Below are 21,072 nucleotides of genomic sequence, written 5' to 3' on the forward strand. Positions count from 1 at the left end.
AAGTCTTCAGTGCTTCCCATAGCTTCCCTCATTCACACATCATGGGTTCTTCTCTATTTTATTTAATCTTCAATATTATAATTGAGAAATTAAAATGATAGAACTCTCCTCCTTTGGATACTGTACTGGCTGGTTTTGTGTGTCAACTTGACACAAGCTGGAGTTCTCACAGAGAAAGGAGCTTCAGTTGGGGAAATGCCTCCATGAGATCCAACTGTAAGGCATTTTGTCAATTAGTGATCAAGGGGGAAAGGCCCCTTGTGGTAGGGACCATCTCTGGAGTGGTAGTCTTGGGTTCTATAAGAGAGCAGGCTAAGCAAGCAAAGGGAAGCAAGCCAGTAAGTAACATCCTTCCATGGCCTCTGCATCAGCTCCTGCTTCCTGACCTGCTTGAGTTCCAGTCCTGACTTCCTTGGTGATGAACAGCAGTATGGAAGTGTAAGCTGAATAAACCCTTTCCTCCCCAACTTGCTTCTTGGTCATGATGTTTGTGCAGGAATAGAAACCCTGACTAAGACAGATACCATTCCTCTGACTGGAATATGCTGTCATCCAAATGCCCAGAATACCCCAGCTCTGTGAAGACTGCTCCTGGGAAGTCTGACTCCACGTGCACCATGATAAGGATCACCCTTAATGACATGGCATGGGAAATGGACCAAACAAGGCACTGAATATCTCCACTGCCGCCCTCTTCTATAACTGAACTCAATTCAACTCTTCTGCCTTCCCTGTCCCTAGGAATGAAGATGCTGTGAGCTATAGTTCCCAGTCCTCATTGCCCCTCTCTTCCGTCACTTGCCTCTCCTGGGTCTGTTCTCACTTCTTCCTTCTGCATTGAACATAGAGAGACAGACAAGAGACCTTCCACGAGGGGCTTGCTGCTCCGAGCTGTGTGATGTAGCCTCTGCCTTGCATCTCCCTGCTGCCTGTGTCCACCACCTGTGGAAACACTTTCCCTGCCCATGCTTTATGCTTCAAATTTTGTTCTCCCTGGTTGTTGCTTCTCTCTGTATTTCTCTAAGGCTGGTGGCTCCATTGTTATTATGGTCATATATTAAGTTTAATGTGTCCTCAAGGCATTTTACACACTCATAAAAATCAGGCACTCTAAGAGCTTCCTGGGCTGAAGACAACAGAAATAGCCTCCCAGCCCTTAGCTGGTGCATCATACCATGCTGCCCTCTGAATGTGCAGTGCTGGGTGATGTTTGGTACTTTTGATGATAAATATAGTGTTGGGAAGAGAACAAAATGATTTCCCAGATTATATGCAAAGCCTGCATCATGATTGCTTCCACTTAGGTAATATGCCACAGCATTAGCCATCTTCATAATGGGTGGCATTTGCTGAGTGCACACTGTCTGTCAGGCTGCTCACTAAACATTTTACCCACATTTCCCCCATGTAGTCTGTCCAGTGATCCTATGCCATGGTTGTAGTGTGGAATAAGAGTAAGAATGGAATTTGATCCAAGGTGACATTAAGTAGTGAATTCAAAGTCAAACAGCACTGAGGTGGGAAAATTTTAATTGTTCAGACCCAAGCCATCTGGCTCTGCAGCCTACCTACTTAAGCATGCACAGACACTGGCATTGGAAGATGGCCATCTTTAAGGTCTACGGATTCGAATGAATCTAAGACAGTTGTAAGCAACCAGCACATAATATTGGCATGCTCTTCTCTCTGTGCCCAACACCCCTCCTCTCTATGTCATGACAAGGATGAAGGGACACACAAGACCTTCATCCTCCATTGTTTACCTTTGTTTCTTCTAACCTAGAGTGTTGAGAACGTTAACAGCTAGTGACTCTGACCTGAGCACTTTCCCGTGGACTTTGTTGACTGTGCACTTCTGAAACTTGCCTGGGACATAAAGAGCAGTAAGCTGAGTCTCTTGACACAGAATGCTGCAAATAACCTTAGCATGCATTACTCCTATTTCCTAACAGCTCATACATGTGCTGACTAGCCAAATGGTTCCTCCTACTCTTCATCTTCTTGCTATACTAACAGTATCTGAACCCGTTCTTCCATTCCTCATTCTGTATTTCATTTCCCTCTCTCAAACTATTTATGAACTACTATATTATTTCATTTAGGAAACATTGATATCAATGATGTCTTCTGAAGCATGAGGAATGCAAAGCACAGAGAGCCTGTTATGTGCCCAGAGCTATGAAACATAGTGCAGGACCAAGACAAGATTTGTATACGCTGGCTTGTAATTCATTGCTCTTTCCAGGCAATGTGTGTAGAATGCATGGATCCCTTCCAACCCAGCATAAAGACTGGCTGTCCAATCCAGCCTGGCAGCTTCCTCTTCAGTCCCAGCTTTCCTGAGAAGACTCCCAAAGTGTCAGATCCCCCAAACTCATTCACCAGATTAACTCAAAACATGCCACAGCACCTATTTTGCCCTATGGGACATAAGCTCCAATTCTACCTGCTCGGTCCCATAGACTTAAAATAGACTGGGGTCCCCAGTGCCAGTAAAAACAACACAGAAAATATGTGCATAACCAGAGCTCCATAAATTGAGATGACTGAAGAATTCTACGTAAGGTGACAGCTAATAGGTATCTTATTCCATTCTTCATCGACTCCATCTCCTAGTGAGGAGACAGACAAGCAAGGGACCCAGTCTTTCCCAATGGGCAGACTTCCTGGAGGCTTAACAACTTGAAAAGGGAAACCATGTTAAGACTAGAGAAGCCCATCAGAATGGCTCTTGGCCTATGTGTGTGTTTCTTTCATAGTCCATGGGAACAAGAGTCCAGTAAGGGATGAGAAGAAGAAGACAGTACACATCTCAGCAGCTAGATTGTGCACAACTGCCACATGTAGTTCAGATTTATTTTATAGGTGACAGGAAACTGTTCAATAGATTTAAGATGCAAAGAGGCATGCTTTGATTTATACTTTAAAATAACATTATGGAAAATTCCAAAGCACACCCAACGTCATCAAAATAGTAGCAGGAACACCCTTTGCCCATCACTGAGTTCAACAACGTCTCACAGCCTACCATTCCTGTATCCACCCACTCACTACCCTCCCACATTGTTTATACTTTTTTATAGTTACATTTTTTGCTTTGTTGAGGCAAAACTTACTTCAGTGTAATGAACTAATTTTGGCTGCATTATTTTGACAAATGAAGATCACATTGCTATCACAGAACACCTTCCCCTCCTCAGAAAGTTCCTTCAAGTTCTGCTTTGTCAACACCTCCCTAGTTCTCCAACCCAGGAGACAATGACTATTCTTACCTCATATCTGATGTCGGTTTTTTTCTTGTTCTGAAAACTGACATTCATGCACTCTTACCATTTTATTTTTCTCTGTGTCCTGGTTAGCCTTGTCTGCCAACTAGACACAGCCTAGAGTAATCTGAGAGGGCAAGCCTTAATTGAGACATTGTCTAGGTCTAGTTGACCTATAAACATGTCTGTAGGGGATTGTGTTGATTATTATTTGATGCAGAAGGACACAGCCCACTGTGGGCATCACCATTCCTAGGCAGATAGTTTTTGGCTATATAAGATGACAAGTTAAACACGAACCAGAGATCGAGACTAAGATGGATCCAGCAAACAACCTTCTTCCATGGTTCCTGATTCCCTGCCTCTGTTTCCTACCTTGGGTTTCTGCATGTCTTCCCCCCCCCCCCCCCAGTGATGTATTCTAACAGGGAAACAGAAGCCAAACAAACTGTTCCTCTCTTTAGTTGCTTTTAGTCACCATTTTTTATTACAGCAACAGAAATCAATTCTGTGTTTTCCTTCTTTCTTTCTGCATAATGAATTTGAGGTCTGTAAATGGTGTATGTATCAGCAGTTTGCCTTTTTACTTTTTAGCTGAATACTATTATACTGTATTAATATACAACAAGCTTTTCTATTAATTTTTTATGGACATTTGGATTACCTCCAAAGTTTGGCAAGTATGAGTGAACCTGCATAAGTATGACATGATGATTCCTATAGACATATGTTCCTGTCATTGGGATTAATACCTAGGAGTGGGATTGAATTATGATTTTTAAGCATCTAGATTAGGGGGCAACTGAAATGGCTGAGGTAACTTATCATGACATATGCTAAGTAAAAGCTATAGTATGATTGGAGAGGGATGATTGACGCCTAAAACTGGTAAGTATAATCAATAACACTTTCTGATGCAGAAGAGTCAGGAATAAGAGAATGGGAAAAACAAGGGCAACTAGTAGGTAGTTAGGATGACTCAAGGAGGCATATTTTGGAACCTTTTACAGACCTTGAGAAAGTGAGGAGGAGCCAGATATGGTGGTACACACCTGTAGTCCATGTACTTGGGAGGCAAAGTTATGAGCTAAGATCAATAGTTTAAGGCCAATCTGGGTAACAAAGTAAGATTCTCTCTCAAAAGATTTGATTTCACAAGGGCAGAGGCATCTACGAATGGATGTGAAGGAGGTGTGTGGAACCTGGAGCTCAGAGAAAAGGCTGGCCAGTGTTGACCTGTCACTCTGACTCCACTATGTCCAGATCCAGGCTTCCTACCTCACAATCTGGTAGAAGGGTATCGTCCTGGTATCCTTGCTTTATGTCAACTGAACATACGTTAGAGCCATTTTGGAAGAAGAAGGACTCTTAATTGAGAAAACGCCTCCATCAGATTGGCCTATAGGCAAGTCTGTGGGACATATTCTTGATTAATATGAGAGTGCCTAGTGCACTGGGGATGTATCAGCCTTTGACAGGTGGTCCTGAGTGGTATCAGAAAGCAGCCTGAGCAAGCCAGTAAGCAGTGTTCCTCCATGATTTCTGTTTCAGTTCCTGACTCCAGGTTTCTGTCTTGACTTTCCTCGGTGATAGAGTGTTGCTTGATAGTTATAAGATGAAATAAGCCCTTTTCTCCCCAAGTTGCTTTTTGCTCATAGTGTTGTGTCATAACAAAAATAACTAAGATAGATGGAATATGGGCTGTATTTCATGGGCCAAATCTTGAAAATTCTAATACCCCTTGGAATGTTATGCACTGAGAAACTATGAGACCTAACTATTCAGGGCTGGCAGGGAGGATGGAGTGCTGTGGGTGATAATCATCATTGTCAGAAGTCTGGGCCCACAGAGCAGTGCAGATATTTTCTACTGCTCACAATGTTGATGTTTCTGCCCCAAACAATGTAAAGGTTGAAGACTCTGCCCTGAAGTAGACACTCATTAGTAATATAGATTGAAGGCTATAGCTGATATAAATTATAGCTTGGCCCTCTACCCATCAACCCATATCTTTTAACTTTTACTTCCATATCCCAGATCATCTTCCAAAGTATCTACTGATACTTTCCCAGCAGGTCCTCTATGAATGCCTTTGATCTTCCCACCAGATCCCCCAAGCTACACAGAAACTAGAATTCTCTGAGTGTCTCATCTTCACCTGGGATCCAGACAGATCTAGAGGTTAAAAAAACCCATTATTTTGAAAATATAACCCAAAGTAAGGCAACCTTGAATGCATTGCTGAATCATTTAAGGACCCTAGGGGAATGTCAAGGATGTGACTGGACAGATTAGCAATGTGTGATCATTGGATTCTTTACTTCTTCTCAGAAAGAACCACAGGTGAGTGGTTTCACTCTGAATAAAACTGTATATGCATTCAGTAAGTCATTTATTCGATCATTAAGCTTGTATTTGGGATTCATACTTCCATTTTTCTATATACTGTGCTAGGACATTTCTCTAAAGTCAGTCCAACTGTTTCAAGGACAGACACTGTGTACATCACCATTCTGGTATCTTCCAAGATACCCACCACAATTCCAGCTGTCATAGACTCATGGCCTGGTGGAGACATCTCTGCTTACCATATCCATTGTTAATGCAGTGTTCTGAAGAATCTACTTGTGTGTGGGAGGGTGGGGGATGAGGTGGATGGATGGCCTTGGAGTAGCTATGGATGGAGATGTGAGTTGCTGCTAACATTTCCAGAAAACTTGAAATTAGAAGTCGCAAGACCACAGAGAAAATATCTACCAGTGCCTTTGACTCACTGGAGTAGGCAAGACTGTTTATTATTGGGGTTCAGCTCTGAAACAGCTACCCAGCATCAAATAACAGAGAACTAAAATGACCTCACAGCATCTCATCTCAATTTAGAACTAAAAGCTGAGCCCCTGCTGTTCTCAAGCCCCAGCACTGGCTAGCCACGTCATATCTTCCAGTGGGCTATGTTTGACTCTCATGATAAACTTTAAAAACATTTCAGAATGGGAACATTGTGTTTTGTGTCTTTGTATCTAAAGCCATACAATCTTATACCCAGTACACAGCAGACAACTAATAAAGGTTTCTTTGGTAGACTAGGCAGTAGCATGGTCATAATGTACTTCCTGAAGCTCTTCTTTGTGCTGTGCACGTATGCTGAGGCTAAGGTACACACAAGCACATACCTCAGGTAGAAACACACATAGCCAAGAGATGCTTGAAAAAGGTTCACATCCCCACAGAAAAGCAAAGCAAAGCAAAGCAACTTTTAAAACGCAATGAATTAATTTCGTGTCCATCAGCTTGGTAAACGATTTAGACCAGGTATATCCATGACTAGTGAGCATGTGGGTAATTAGTAGTCTCAAAGTCTGGGAGTATACAGCAGAATAGCCTTTCCTAGGGCACATGGCATAACAATTGTAAGTATGGATACTTTGATCCAATACTTTATTTCTAAAGAAGCATATGAAGGAGATTATTGACAGTGTGCAAAATGCTCTGTTTATGATTTTAAAATATGGAAATAGCCCAGTTGTCTTTAAAAATAGGAATGATTAAATAAATTAGGGTAGATCACACAATAGGATAATATGCAACCATTATGAAGGATGGGGTAATCGCTAAAGGACTAATGAGGCAAGATGTTCATGATGTATTGTTAAAGAAAAATGTTGATTGCGAAGTAATGTGGCTCTTATGATTAGATTTTAATAACATGTACGTATCTAATAAACAACATCATGTCGGCATGTTGAGATGGTCAGATGACAGAGAGTTACATGATTGGTACATAACAAGTAGACAGACCAAATTATCTCCAAGAATAAGCATCTAATTATGGGGCAAAGGTCAATGTCTTTGAAGATATTCTGTTTTTTAGCTAACATATATCTCCATTGTTTGATTTATTTAATAATCGACATGAATTGCTTGCTTTTGCAACTCATTATATTTATTTCTGTTTTCAAAAGACAGATATAGCCAGTTTGTCCCAGTGGACAGTGTACAGAATGGCCCTATAGTCCTCTTCCCCTGTATGCAATATTGGTAATGGCCATAACGTTCTTGTAGCAGTGGGAAGGATGAGGAATGGTTCCATCTTTTCTCAGTGTTCTTCCATATGCCCTTTCTGTGGCTTGGAGGTCTTGATGAGCAGTTAACAAGTTAGTGTACTATGAGGGAAGAATACAAGGGAAGAAAGGTGGAAAGGACTCCAGGGGTAACCATCTGGATTTACTTGGACTGAGGGATTTCCTACAATGCAAAATAGGAAGATTCTAGAAACTTCTTGGAAAAAGAGGGGCACTAGCCTCTTCTACTTGGGGTACCTACTATAGCTTCCAAGATTCAATTCTGAAGCTAGAGAACATCCAGAAGCCAAAGAAAGGTACTTTCAAATCCCAGCTGTGTCATTAAATATCCTTGTGCCCTTAGGCAATACCCCAACTCTCTGTGGTCCTTAGCTGCTTCTTCTACAATGAAGAAGTAACACTGAAAGGTGGCTTGAAGCTCCACCATTCACTGGCCACTGACTGTGTTCTGGCATCATTGTAAAGACTATTTCTCATGAGAAATTTTCATCATTTCTTGGCTTTGGACCCATAACCATTTAAGAGTAAAAACCATGCCTTTCTGTCTATTTTTGTCCCCAGATGGACGTGTGGGAACTGCCAGTTACAACTTGAGCTTGGAAGGGGAAATAATATGTCTCATGAAAGATGCAAGAATTTTCAAACCTCTATCCATTCAGGTGTGTAATTCCTCTTCCCTCTTGGGTTTTAGGTAGGTTATGGTACCTTCTAGAAACTAAAAGCAAGTAGGCCCGCACTGTCCAGAAAGAGAGGTTAAGTCAGAAGTCAGAACTTAACATCTCCATAGCTAGTGACACCATGAAAAGGCTGAGTCTACCAAGACAGCAAGAGCTGGGAGAGACACATCAGGCCTCCTGAATCCAGTGCATACAGAGATGTAAGGTGACTCCTGCTACTTACAGGGGCTTCTAACCTCTCCTCCCTGTCACCCAACACACGGGAGAAGGGCCAGGAAGAACATCATTCCTAGTCATCACAAACTCTCACCAGTCTAGAGCCAAGATGGTTCATGTTCAGTCTAGAACAAAATGGTTCATGAGTGTTCTCATGGACACTCCTTGAGAAATCTACCATGCCTACCTTGCTTCAGAGATACTTTCCAGCACTGAGGTCTCCTGTTCCTTGAGCATGTAGGACAACACCACAAAGACAGAATCTGTCATCACATTGATATAAAGTTGATCAAGGGCTGGCTTTATCCCCATTGCTCTAAGTCCAGAAGATGTCCCTTCAGTGCCATGGTCTGAGCCTCAACAGATTCCCTGAAACTCCAATGTTCTGAAGCAGCAGGTGACTGTCATAGACTTCTCACAAGTTCAGAAACCAGTCAGTATCTGTTTGGCCTCTTTCAGATTCGTGTACATCACCTGACATAAAGGCCTGTAACCTTAACAATCCTGAATGCTGCACAGAGTGGGCTGGTGAGTGAGAGAGTGTAAGGTAGATAGTAATTGGTCCAGGTATTAAGAAATATCCAGGAATACTCTCCAAGATTTCTAGACCCATTGTTCAACTGATACATGCTCTTAGAACATGCCATATCCCTTTCTATGCATCATCCTCACCTTGCATAAACTTCATGGTGTCTGTTTGTATTCCAGGAGGTTCACATCTCTCCATCTTTATCAATACTTCCTAAAGTCATTTCACCATCTCCTGAAATAGTCTACCTCACCCCCTTCTCTCTTGTCACTTTTATGGATGGTAAGGGAAAAAAATGAGGTAGGGATGCCTACCAAAGAAGAGGGGGAAGAAGAGAGGAAGAGAGCAGGTCAGAATCATTGCTCATCATCCCAAGCAAAGATATTGTGTTAGCAAGTCAAGCAGAGAGAAACAAGAAAGATTCTGGCAAGGAAGGAAAAACAACAATCTGTGGAAGGACAAGGTGAGCCTCTTAAAGAGAAAGGAAGTGGCCAGCAAAATGCTGCCAGGAAACAGTGAGAAAACAAGGCAGGTGGGAAGATGGGGAATGTGAATGTCAAGACAGGACACTCCATCTGAGGACAGTGCATTCTGGGTGAAAAATAAAACACAAGGAGCCCCTGTGCATAATGTAGAAATGAAGCTGAGGCCTTCAGGGTGGCCTCCTTTCCAAGGCGTGCCCCCGCACCAAGTGGTAAAAGACCTTGCAGCCTCTAGACACAGTCTCTTCCCCCAAGTGACAAGTGGGCTTCCATGGGGTGCTCCCCACAGCTTCCCTATCCCTGCTGAGGTCTGAATGCTTCAGCATCCTGCTTTGGAGAAGGGCATTTTGCAGCACATTGGTCTATTCTTGAAGTTCAATGAAGGGCTGGCAAGATGCCTCGGTGGTTAAAAGCACTTGCTGTTCTTGCATAGGAACCAGGTTTGGTTCCTGGGACTCACAACTGCCCCTGGTTAAATAACTGTCCATGAGACTTGTACCTATTTCTGGTCTCCTTGGGCACCAGGCACACATGCAGTGTGCATACATACATGCAGATTAAACGTTCATACATAACATAAAAATAAATCTTTTTTTCAAAGATCAGTTCAACAACCTAGGAGAGCTGCACTCTCTGTTTCTCAGATAAGGAAACTGAGGCTAGGTGAATTTTCAAGGCCACCCCACCACCACCACCACCACCAAACATTGTTGTTTCTGCAAGGCTGAAAATGGAACTTAGGCTCTTGCGCATTGTGGTCAAACTCTCTGCCACTGAGCTATGTCTCCAATACTAATGTTTTAATAACTTGGTTCCCCTCTCCCAGTTCTAGTAGCAATACATTCTTATGAAAAACATAAAAACTAATAAAATAGCAAAATGAAAGTCACCCATAACCCTTTACCCAGAGAGGAATAAAAACTTTGTATATTTCCTTCTCGTCTTTTTAATTAATTCTTCTGTGTATTTATTAATTTACTTATTTGCAGAAGTGGAATTGTCCTGAATAGATTCATAGAATACCTTCTCAACACGTCCCCTCCTGTGGTGGACAAACTTTCTGAGGCTAAAATCTATTCTCCAGCAATTGATTTCAATTGTCACACAGTAATATGTCAGAGTCTATAGTCTCTCTGTAGACTTTTTAACCTGTTTTCTATTTCTGGACATGTAGGTTGCTTTCCATTTGGAGGAGTTAATGAAGAACTCCAAGGAAGGTCCTTCAATATAACCTCTGTGTGCTCTGACATTGGACTTTGTGGTTGCAAAGAGAGAGCGTGATAGACATGGAGATGCAGGGAAGATGAACAGATAAAGAAAATCGAGGAATACAGTCTCAGAGCAGAGAACAGGGGCTTGCCAAGAGAATGTGAGAGAGTGTGGGATCTGGTCACCTTTCTCAGGGAGCACAGATGATTGGAATATGAGTTAAGACAACAGAGAGAGCAATGGTATAAATGTAAACATTAAACATTAAAATGCTCTGCAGGCAACATCGTCTGTTGCAACTAATTAACCTTACCATCAGCCCCTGCAAAGCAGTCACAGACACTACAGAAGTAAAAGTTTGTGTCTGTTCCAATAAAGTTTTATTTACAAAAGCATTCCATAGGCTATATTTGGCTCACAGACTATAGTTTACCAAAACCTGGTTTAAGGTAGAAATAGATGTTTATGAGCTTATCAGAGTCTTAGGTAATTCATAAGAGTCCCAGAGTTTTTCAACTAGAAGAAACTTTTGAGAAGCAAAATATGAAAGGAAAGTTCAGGGATGTTCTGTCAACCTTTGGTCACCACATTGAAATATATGAGGTAGTTCACTTCAGAAGAAAAAGATTTATTTAGTTTCCAGTTTGAGAGGGCCAAGGACAGTGAGGATTGTTGGCTACATCACATGGTAGTACATGGCAAAGACAGCCCTGCCTTCTGGAGCAAGTAATCATGTCCTGATACAGAAAATCAGAGGGGAGAGGCGAGGGACCAGAATTGAGCCTTAAAACAAGAATCTCCCCTAAAATATCCAGTCTTCTGAAAGAAATGCCTCAATCTCTTTGGAGGTCACACCCCAGTATTTAAGGGACTCCCAATAGGTTCCACCCCTTGAAGGTACCACCCCATCAACAACAACATTCTGAGAAGCAAACTCCCTGCACATGGACCCTTGAGACTCAGGTCATATCCCTAGCATAGCAAGGGAACAGGGAGAATTAGTTATTTCGCTATCATCTCATAAAGATTGGAGCTCAGTCATTCAGATTCAGAATGCCTGACTGTAGAATGCTGAAAGTCTGTGGAATTTACTGTGTAGCTGATAAAGAATCTATTTATTTGCATGGGGAGAATTTCATGTATAGGGATTCATAATGCTCTGAGAATGACAGCTATCTCTTAGAAATCCTGGGAAGACTTCCAAAACCTAGAAATGGTGCTTTTGGCTTTATATTTATCTGTATTTCTGTTTTCTTGTTTGTATTCATTAGCATCTTATAATTTATTAGATTCTCTTCTATCTAGAGTCTAGAAGCTATCCAGTTAGACGAAATATGTATGGAAAGAGGCAGACAGAAGAGGAAGCATCTATATGCCCACAGCTTGTTATCGAACTGAGTCCCAATACCTGGGGCAGAGCTGGAGGGAGAGTAGCTGGTCACCCAAGTGTACAAACATCAGCTAACTCCTTGGACTAGGGAACAGGCTGTCTTCAGGGGATGGTTTCCAAAAATGTCTCCATCTGGATTGTCCATACAGCCAGCCTGGAGGTCTACTGTTTCTTCAGTTTGCACGAACCTCAACTTGCTCTTAGACCCTGGCTTTTCACCTCCCAGCAAGAAGTTTCTGCATTACCTTAGAACTCATTCAGAAATGAGAGCACTGGCCTCATCCCATCCTATTGAATAGGAAGCTCTTGGGGAAGGTGGAGGAACTGGCAAACCTACTGACTGTCAAGCTCTGCAGGAGAGTCTCTGTCTATGATTCCCAAGAGTGGATCCCAAGGACACTGCACTATTGATCACTGTATGCAACTTAATTCCAATGATCCCACCAGCTAGTTCTTACCATTTAACAAGTACCAGTGTTTCGATGTGCTTTACAGCTGTGTTTTCTTTATTATAAAGCCCATACATTGATTGTTATGTTCTAGGACTATTTCTTTATGGATAGGGTAAGCAGGTCCATGGACATATATGTCTCCAAAGACTATCCTGATTTATTTACTCAATAAACTTTCATTGATCACCTTGCCTGTGTCAGACATTGCTGTAAGATACACTTTACATTATTGAAGTCCACCCTAGCCTAGTCCCTGGATGGCTAATTTCTCTTAGCATATAGGAAGCAAGAGACACTGACTCAGGAAAATGGGGTGACCTGTCTCAGGGAAGCATAGCTTTGAGGGTCATAGAAGGACAAAGGATGCACTGTGGCTTAAGGTGTCAATGTGTGGTTTTATCAAACAGAAGTCGAGCTGGAAGCAGTCATGTTCACAGAGATGGCTCATGGTCTCATGGCTGTTTTAGAGGTTCAAATGGGCAGAATGAAAGGAGTCTGAGGGATCCAGGTGGTTGGGACCCCCAAATGAACTCTGTATCACAAACCTTGAGTCAGACTACCAAGACCTTTCTGAGCCAGAGCCCTGGGGAACAGATTCCTGTCTAGAAGTCCTTAGTATGAATTCAATCTCTTCCACCAGCTTTATGGTCTTGAACAAGTAACTGACCCTCTATTTGCCTCAGTTTCCACACTGGCACAAAACTCCATTGGTGGATTTCAAATACTTTTTGATTTAAAAGTCTTTATTTGAGTAGTACTCCATTGTGTAAATGTACCACATTTTTTGTATCCATTCCTCTGTTGAGGGGCATCTGGGTTCTTTCCAGCTTCTGGCTATTATAAGTAAGGCTGCTATGAACATAGTGGAGCATGTATCCTTCTTACCGGTTGGGACATCTTCTGGATATATGCCCAGGAGAGGTATTGCGGGATCCTCCGGTAATACTATGTCCAATTTTCTGAGGAACCGCCAGACTGATTTCCAGAGTGGTTGTACGAGCTTGCAATCCTATGGAGTACTACTCAGCTATTAAAAAGAATGAATTTATGAAATTCCTAGGCAAATGGATGGACCTGGAGGGCATCATCCTGAGTGAGGTAACCCAATCACAAAAGAACTCAAATGAAATGTACTCACTGATAAGTGGATATTAGCCCAGAAACTTAGTATAGTGAGATATAAGGTACAAGATACAAAACACATGAAACTGAAGAAGAACGAAGACCAAAGTGTGGACACTTTGCTCCTTCTTAGAATTAGAAACAATCACCCATGGAAGGAGTTACAGAGACAAAGTTTGGAGCTGAGACAAAAGGATGGACCATCTAGAGACTGCCATATCCAGGGATCCATCCCATAATTAGCCTCCAAACTATGACACCATGGCATACACTAGCAAGCCTTTGTTGCAAGGACCGTGATATAGCTGTCCCTTGTGAGACTAGGCCGGGGCCTAGCAAACACAGAAGTGGATGCTCACAGTCAACTATTGGATGGATCACAGGGCCCCCAATGGAGAAGCTAGAGAAAGTATCCAAGGAGCTAAAGAGATCTGCAACCCTATCGGTGGAACAACATTATGAACTAACCAGTACCCCAGAGCTCTTGACTCTAGCTGCATATGTATCAAAAGATGGTCTAGTCGGCCATCACTGGAAAGAGAAGCCCATTGGACTTGCAAACTTTATATGCCCCAGTACAGGGGAAAGCCAGGGCCAAAAAAATGGGAATGGGTGGGTAGGGGAGTGGGGGGGGGGGTGGGACTTTTGGGATAGCATTGGAAATGTAATTGAGGAAAATACGTAATTAAAAAAAAAGTCTTTATTTGAATGAGACTTGAATCTTGTAAGAGAGTATGCAGTTATGGTTGACTAGTAGGAGAAAGTAGCCCCTTCCAATATTTGGTAATTAACACAGCACCACATAGAGAAAACTGACATCAATCCACCCAGTGCAGACCCCTGCAGTGTGACACCTGTGTTGCTCCCCTGTCATCCCTTGAGCAGCCTATCATTCCCAACCTCGAAGTTTTTGCACTGAGTCCCCTTTGCCTGAAGACTTATCCAGACTTTGACTCTTGACAGTCTACTGAGAGCAGCTTTCTCGTGAGGTCTCATACCACCCAGCTTCAAACCACAGCTTTCCTCCTTCATGGACACGTCCAGTCCTCTTCCATCCCTCTCTTCTTCCTCTTACCTCCCACTCCTCTTCTTTGCCCATGCTCGGATCACATCCTGCTTCGTCTCTCCCCGCATCATGCCTCTGTTTTATGACCATCTCCCTCCTTTACCTACCAGCAAGCTCATGAGAGCCGGGTTTTGGGGTGAGCCACGGGATCTCTTGATACAGTAGACCCTCAGTACAGAGTTGTTTGATGAAGAACAGAGCCCTGGGGGGGTGTTGTCTGTGAGTGTCATCCCATGTGGCCAAACAAACTAGTGTGTGTTCCCCTGGTCCAAATTCTGAACATTTTGACTGTTAATAGGTCTCAGAGTCCTAAGAACACTAAAGTACAGTTGACCTTTCTAACGCACTGAGGGACAGAGCTAAGTCACTTGCTCCCTCGCCCCTCCTATGACATCCTTGTGCTATATAGTCAATGAAGCAGGAATCATTGAGAAGGGGGACTTGGAGGTAAGTCTGGAAAAGGAAGAAAGGGAAAGTAGAAAGAGTGGGTGAGGCTACTACAGGCACCTGTCTGCAAGCTGGAACTGAATGTGAAGTCTTTAGATGCTGGACTATGCATCTATTTCACCTAGTCAGACTCTAAACACAGGAGCAAAACAAGAGGGCAGAAGATCAACACCTCCCTACTAAGAGCCGATTCTGCAACTAGGCCTTTCTAGAAGCTGTCTTGATTATCCTCCTGAGACCCATGGGACATGCAGTGAACCCCAGAGAAAAGATATATGCTGTCTGGGATAGCCCAGTTAGTGGGGGAACATCTGCAATTAAGATCTAACCTAAGCCCTGTTCCAGAAATCTTCATCTCTGCTACCTCAGGACAGTTCACAGTTGCAGAGGTGTCTGAGCTCTTCCCAGAGGGATGGAGAGGATCCCACAGCTTGGAGCCATCCTTGCCCTTTCTCTGATCTCTGTTTTTGCCACAGGCCTTGGTCCTGATGAAGCAGGAATCTCTGGCCCTGTGTCCTTCCCTATAATACATCCTCAGAAAGGATGCAGCCTTGGATGCGTCCCATCAGATAACCTCTGTGAGTGTTTGCCAACGTCATTCTCTCTCCCTTCTGCGCCCAAGGAGGCTGTGAAGCTAGCGACAAGGCGTTTTGTCTGGCTAAGCTTTCAGACTGATTGAAAGTCTCAGAGCCTGCCTCCTCTGGGCTGCTCTTCCTGGAAACAGTTGCCATGGAACACAGGACGGTGCAGCCTTCACTGTCAGAACTAATGAAAGTCGGAGAGCTATTAGGGGAAGATTTTTCCCCTCCCTCCCCCTTGTGCATAATTCTACTCTTCAGCGAGGTGTTTGCATTTCTGTTGTTTGTGAGATGTTAATTGTGTCCTCATTGTAATTCCTTGTTCACTGCTCTCACCTCCCTCTGAGCACCAACCTCCAAGAAGTCAGCCTGTTTGAGCTAATGAGGCTAAGTGACCAGAGGGAGGGCAGTCCCAGCCTCCCTCTGGAGTGACCTTCCCTAAGCAGTTTCTGATCAGACCATGCTGCAGCTCAAGAGCCTCCTGTGACTCCCAACAACCACAGGACACCAAGTCCCACAACTCAGGGGTGCCACTGTGTTTTTCCTGTTCCCCTCCTCCCAAGACATCCTGGGGCAGAGTCACAGAGGGCCAGTTCTAGCTAGCTCTGGTGGCACTTCATATGCCTGTGCCTTCTGTCTAGCCTGCCCTACTGATCTCTATCTGCCAGCTGTCTTAACTTTCCCACCTTGTAAAATCCTCCATCCCTGCTCCAGGCAGACCTAGGGTTCTTCCCATGATCCACTGTGAGTTGGCTGCAGATCTGTCTTCTCCTCTACTCCATGGATCCTTGAAAGCAGAAGCAGGCTCTGATTCACAAAATTCCTAGAGCCTAGCACTGTGCCTGGCATTTAGCTCTGATTTCTTCCCAGTCCTCTGTTAATTGGGTAAAGGAAGATGCAGCAGAGCCAAAGAGGCCTGGAATGAAACTATTAAACATCTTGGTGAATTGCTGTTGTAGATTACACCTACCCACTACTGCCCACCCACCACAGAGGTCTTGAAGCCCCAGGAGGGAGCTCATTCAGGCTAGTATTTATAGGAAGGCAATTAGCTCCCTTCTTTAACACCCCTGGAAGCACTGGGAAACCATCTGAGAGAAAGCAATGAGGAAAGAAGGGGGCAGTATTGCTATAGAAATGGAGGGAGGGGCAGAGAGTAGCCCCCAATGCTCTAGATACTGCTCACCTTAGAGAAAGTCTTAGTCTTAAAAGAAAAACTCCAGGGGTGTGCTCCTTCATTCAGGAAAGGGCTATCCCCATTCCTGAGAACCCCCAGGCCCTACTTTTGTAAGAGGTTCCAGATCAAATCTGAAAGGGTCCCTTACATTCTCTTTCTGTGCACTGTGGAGGAAACCTGCTTTAGCCTAGAGAACTGCAGTTCCTCATGGACCAGCCTGGTATAGACTAGCTGGGAGCAGCTTTCCGGTCTAGGGACAAGGTGAGGGCACTATGCCAACAGCTTGATGGGGCCTCCACGTGCCTCACCTGGACTCTTGTAATCACTCTACAGTTGCTCATTTGTCCTTTGTTCCTCCCTTGGGTCACTTGCTGTCTCCCATCTGTGTGACACTTCCAAGATGCAATTCCGAAGAGGTCACTTTTCTGCTCAGAATAAATCAGCAGCTCCCCATGGGTTTCAGATTAGAAGCTCTCAGCGATGTGCAGGGGACATAGACTGAATCATGCTTTGCCTCTCTAGTTCCCTCCTCCCAATTCCCCACTGCAAGGACCCTGCATGTCTTTTTAGCTCAGCCACAGGGAGTGACCGGCGTGTCCCAGTCACTTGGGTCTCCTTGCCTGCCCACAACACACCTCTTACCCTCCCCTTCCCTTTTCCCTCTAAGCTCTTTCTCATCTTGAAAATCTCTCCCCTTCTCAGAGAAGACTCTTGGATTCCCCATGGAATAAATGCCTCTCCCGGGGATGCTCTGTGTCCACTGAAGGAATCCCAAGGATATAATCCAGGGAGTTTTGTGTCTCAAAATCTAACATGCAGCTGATTCCTAAGGAGGTGGCTTAAAAACGTCACAGGGCTGAAACCACAGGGAGGCAAGAGAGCCAGCCCCCCTAGCGTGCATAATTTAACCTCTTTGCACATGAGTTATTAGGAGTTTTTCACCTCAGCTTTGTTTGTCAAGTCCAGCCAGCCTGGCAGGGCTAAGTAACATCTATGTGGGAGAGGGACAAGGAGGCCGTCCTTCCAAGGAGGCCCTGGACCATGTAAAACTTGAAAGCATCTTCTGCTTCATCAGAGTCTCTAAGGAGATTTCCAACTCTTGCATGTAGAGGGAGATAATGGAAGACATATCCCATCCTGAGTGTATGCACGCCTGAGCTGATGGCTTCTGCAATGAGCTGAAGACATGCTGTTTGTTACCTTTGTGGAAGACAGGACCATAGACTTTATTGAACTGCCCACCTAGTCTTCTATCCACTGTAAAGATGGTTTCTAAATATTACTATTAACAGCATCTCCAAAGGTGAAGCATGCACCTCTTAACCTATATGCACTTTCAGGGACATCAAAAATAACCTTCCATGGTGTTGTCACCACAACATTGGGGCATTGGTCATGTAATTAGCATGTCAATCATGCCCCTGGGTTTTCAAAGCGTGATGACCATGTGCCCCCTGCTCCCTCAATCACATATAATTGCAGTCCCACTTTCCCGGCTCTCAGAACACCCCAGTGGATGAGAAAAGGTGAGCTGGACGCTAACAACCTGTCTCCAGAGGCTATGCATATTCCACTTCCCTCACATCTCAGCTCGAACCTTGGCCAAGTCTCTTCAGTCTCTCCTCTCTGAATAGGAGACCACTCAACAGCTACCTGGAGGGAAGAAGGGACAATCTCTGTGGTAGGCAGGGAAAACAGGGAAGGGCTCACAGCTCATAGGAAGCCAGGATTAGAAGAGTTAATAAAGGCATCAGAGATCCCAAGCACCTTAGAATCCAGCTAGACAAGGTCCTATGCTGCTACCCAGGGCTTCTTCAAACACAGCTGTATTCTTAGTGATGGAGCGAATCAGACTAATAGCTTTGATAGGCTTTTATTCATAATCAGCTGGCAGACCCATGCTCTCTTCAGCCCTGTTCACTGAAGAGCCTCCCACCCACTGTGCTAGGGGCTCCTATGAAAAAGACTAAGAACAGAGTCTCAGTGCCATGCAACTAGGGAAGGCTTTGCCCAGCAACTCCTAGTGGCCTCTATATGAATGCTGGCACAACACCAGAAAGAGGTGGCAACCTTTAGGAACAAAGCTGTTCTGAGTTTAGTTAAGATGCCACTATGCACTTGAAGTCCTCAGGAATTGTTACAAAGTGGCCTTCATCGTCCCAGCTCAGACTTGTTGGATTTGAGCTGGGGATGTAAGGATCTAGTATATCAGCTCCCCATGGGCCAGGACACAACATTGGAACTTGAGAACCAACATCCAGAGGTCACAGTGAGAAGAGGGTACCTAATGGATATCATATATTAATCTACTCAGGATAACCTGGGCCCCTCATATGTGAGTGACTGGTTGACTGGTTGATTGTTTTAGTGATGAATTGATATTCCTAGAACAGACAAAGAAGTTAAAAACAAGAGACCATCTATCGGTCACATTGAAGCTTTGTTCTGTGCACACATGTAAATGTACAACAGGCACACAGAAAGAGCAGAGAAAGAGAAGGAGGGAGGGAGAGGGAAAGAAGAAGAGAGGGAGGGAGGGAGGGAGGAGGAAACGAGGGAGGGAGGGGAGGAGGGAGGGAGGGAGGGAAGGAGAAAGAAGGAGGGGAGAGAGGGAGGGGGGAGGGAAAAAGGAGATGGAGATCCATATGTATATATACATCTTCTCTTGAAACCTATACTAGGTATTTGAGCAGATGCCACCAGAATTGTTGGGCGTGCCTGGGTTCAGGAAATCAACATATTCTTTAGCTTGCTGGGCACTGCTGAAGGCATCCTCTGGAACCCAGCACCTCACATCCCTTCTTCCTGGAAAGGCAAAGCTCGTGCTCTAAGTCTCGCCTGAGCATCTGCTCTCCTGCAGGCTCTGCCTAGGATTTCACCGAGTGGGATTACCCTACTTTTTCACATCAAATTTCATTTGCACTTCTCAAAACTTCTTGTATCTTAACATTCTTGCTACATGCTTGGCTCTGGGACTTATGAGTTCTATTACCCCTGACACCGTCTTTTATCCCTATAAGCTTCAGTCGCCTCACATATAAATTGGGAAGAATAGTTCCAGGATAGTAGTGAGTATTAGAGATAATCATAGGAATTCAATAAATGTTAAGTTTCTTCCCTCCTCAACCATATTTTCAAGGCAGCAAACCCAGCTTAAAAAAAAAAAAAAAAAAAAAAAAAAACCTCACATGGCCAACAATGACTAGCCCAACTTGAAATCTATCCCATGGGCAAGAACCAATCCCTGACACTATTAATGATACTTGATTATGCCTGCAGACAAGAGCCTAGCATAACAGTCCATTGAAAAGCTCCACCCGCAGCCAACGGAAACAGATTCAGAGACCCACAGCCAAACATTAGACAGAGCTCAAGAGTCTTGTGCAAGAGGTGGGAGAAGGACTGAGAGACCTGGAGGGGTTAGGAACTCTGCAGGAAGACCAACAGAATCAATTAACCTGCACTCTCCTGGCTTCCAGAGACTGAACCACCAACCAAGAGCTGGATCGAGCTACCCCCACCCTCGCACGTATATGGCAGATATGCAGCTTGGTCTTCATGCAGGTGCTGTCCCTGACTCTGTTGTCTGTTTGTTGATTCTATTCCCCTAACTAGGCTGCCTTGTCTGGCCTCAGTCAAGGAAGTGACTAGTCCTGAAGTGAATTGATGTGACAAGGTGGGGTGGTACCCAGGGGAGGTCTCCCTCTTCTTACAGGAGAGGGGAGGGGGCTGAAGGGAGGGGCTGTGTGAGAAAGGGATTGGGAGGGAGGCTGTGATCAGGATGTGAAGTGAATAAATAAAGTGATGGAAAGGAAAAAAAAAATCTCATGGGACTTTCTGCTCCTCATTTGCTTTCTCATGACCCAACCCCCTGGTTTCACTTCTCATTGAACCTTACTTATGGCTGCCTATGGGTCCTTACTCCTGCTGGCTTTTCCACCTATAACAAGCGACACCTTCCTGTGAATCAAACACCAAGTTTGTGCTCAAGTTCTCTATACTGCTTTAGGAAACTTTTTCTAGGTCCAGGGGTTGTATCACCCACCTTCCTACCTCCTTCTCAGCTCAAGTTGTACTCAAGTTCTCTATACTGCTTTAGGAAACTTTTTCTAGGTCCAGGGGTTGTATCACCCACCTTCTTCCTCCTTCTCAGCACATTAAAGCATTAGTAAGAAAGATCAGGAACTACCGGGTAGCCACTTTCCACGTAGGAAATGCTTTGTTTATTGCCGGGGTTGAGTCATAATAATTGAGAACCAACATTGGGTCGCTTTCATTTTGTCAGACAAAAAAAATATATCTCTAAGCCCCGTGTTTGAATGTCAGTATCTTGAAACATGGAATTTCAACACCCTAAAATATAAAACAGAGAAAGAGAG

The 21,072-nt window shown here is 44.1% G+C and overlaps 1 protein-coding gene and 2 long non-coding RNA genes across 3 annotated transcripts in view; 1 reads left to right on the forward strand and 2 right to left on the reverse strand.

The window, feature by feature from the left end:
- The window catches only part of 5530401A14Rik (RIKEN cDNA 5530401A14 gene), a 33,906-nt gene extending 21,413 nt beyond the window's left edge, over positions 1-12,493 (forward strand). Inside the window, exons 3-5 of the long non-coding RNA NR_038010.1 lie at positions 7,910-8,007; positions 8,701-8,769; positions 11,767-12,493. This is a non-coding gene — a long non-coding RNA (RIKEN cDNA 5530401A14 gene). The remainder of the gene's footprint in view (positions 1-7,909; positions 8,008-8,700; positions 8,770-11,766) is intronic.
- Asic2 (acid-sensing (proton-gated) ion channel 2) overlaps positions 1-21,072 on the reverse strand; it is a 1,088,234-nt gene that overhangs the window by 1,001,927 nt on the left and 65,235 nt on the right. The gene's annotated exons all lie outside the window — the stretch shown is intronic.
- The window catches only part of Gm46254, a 41,445-nt gene that overhangs the window by 13,036 nt on the left and 7,337 nt on the right, over positions 1-21,072 (reverse strand). The window lies entirely within an intron of this gene.

This window comes from Mus musculus, chromosome 11 (assembly GCF_000001635.26).
Source record: "Mus musculus strain C57BL/6J chromosome 11, GRCm38.p6 C57BL/6J".
In the NCBI taxonomy this organism is placed as follows: domain Eukaryota; kingdom Metazoa; phylum Chordata; class Mammalia; order Rodentia; family Muridae; genus Mus; species Mus musculus.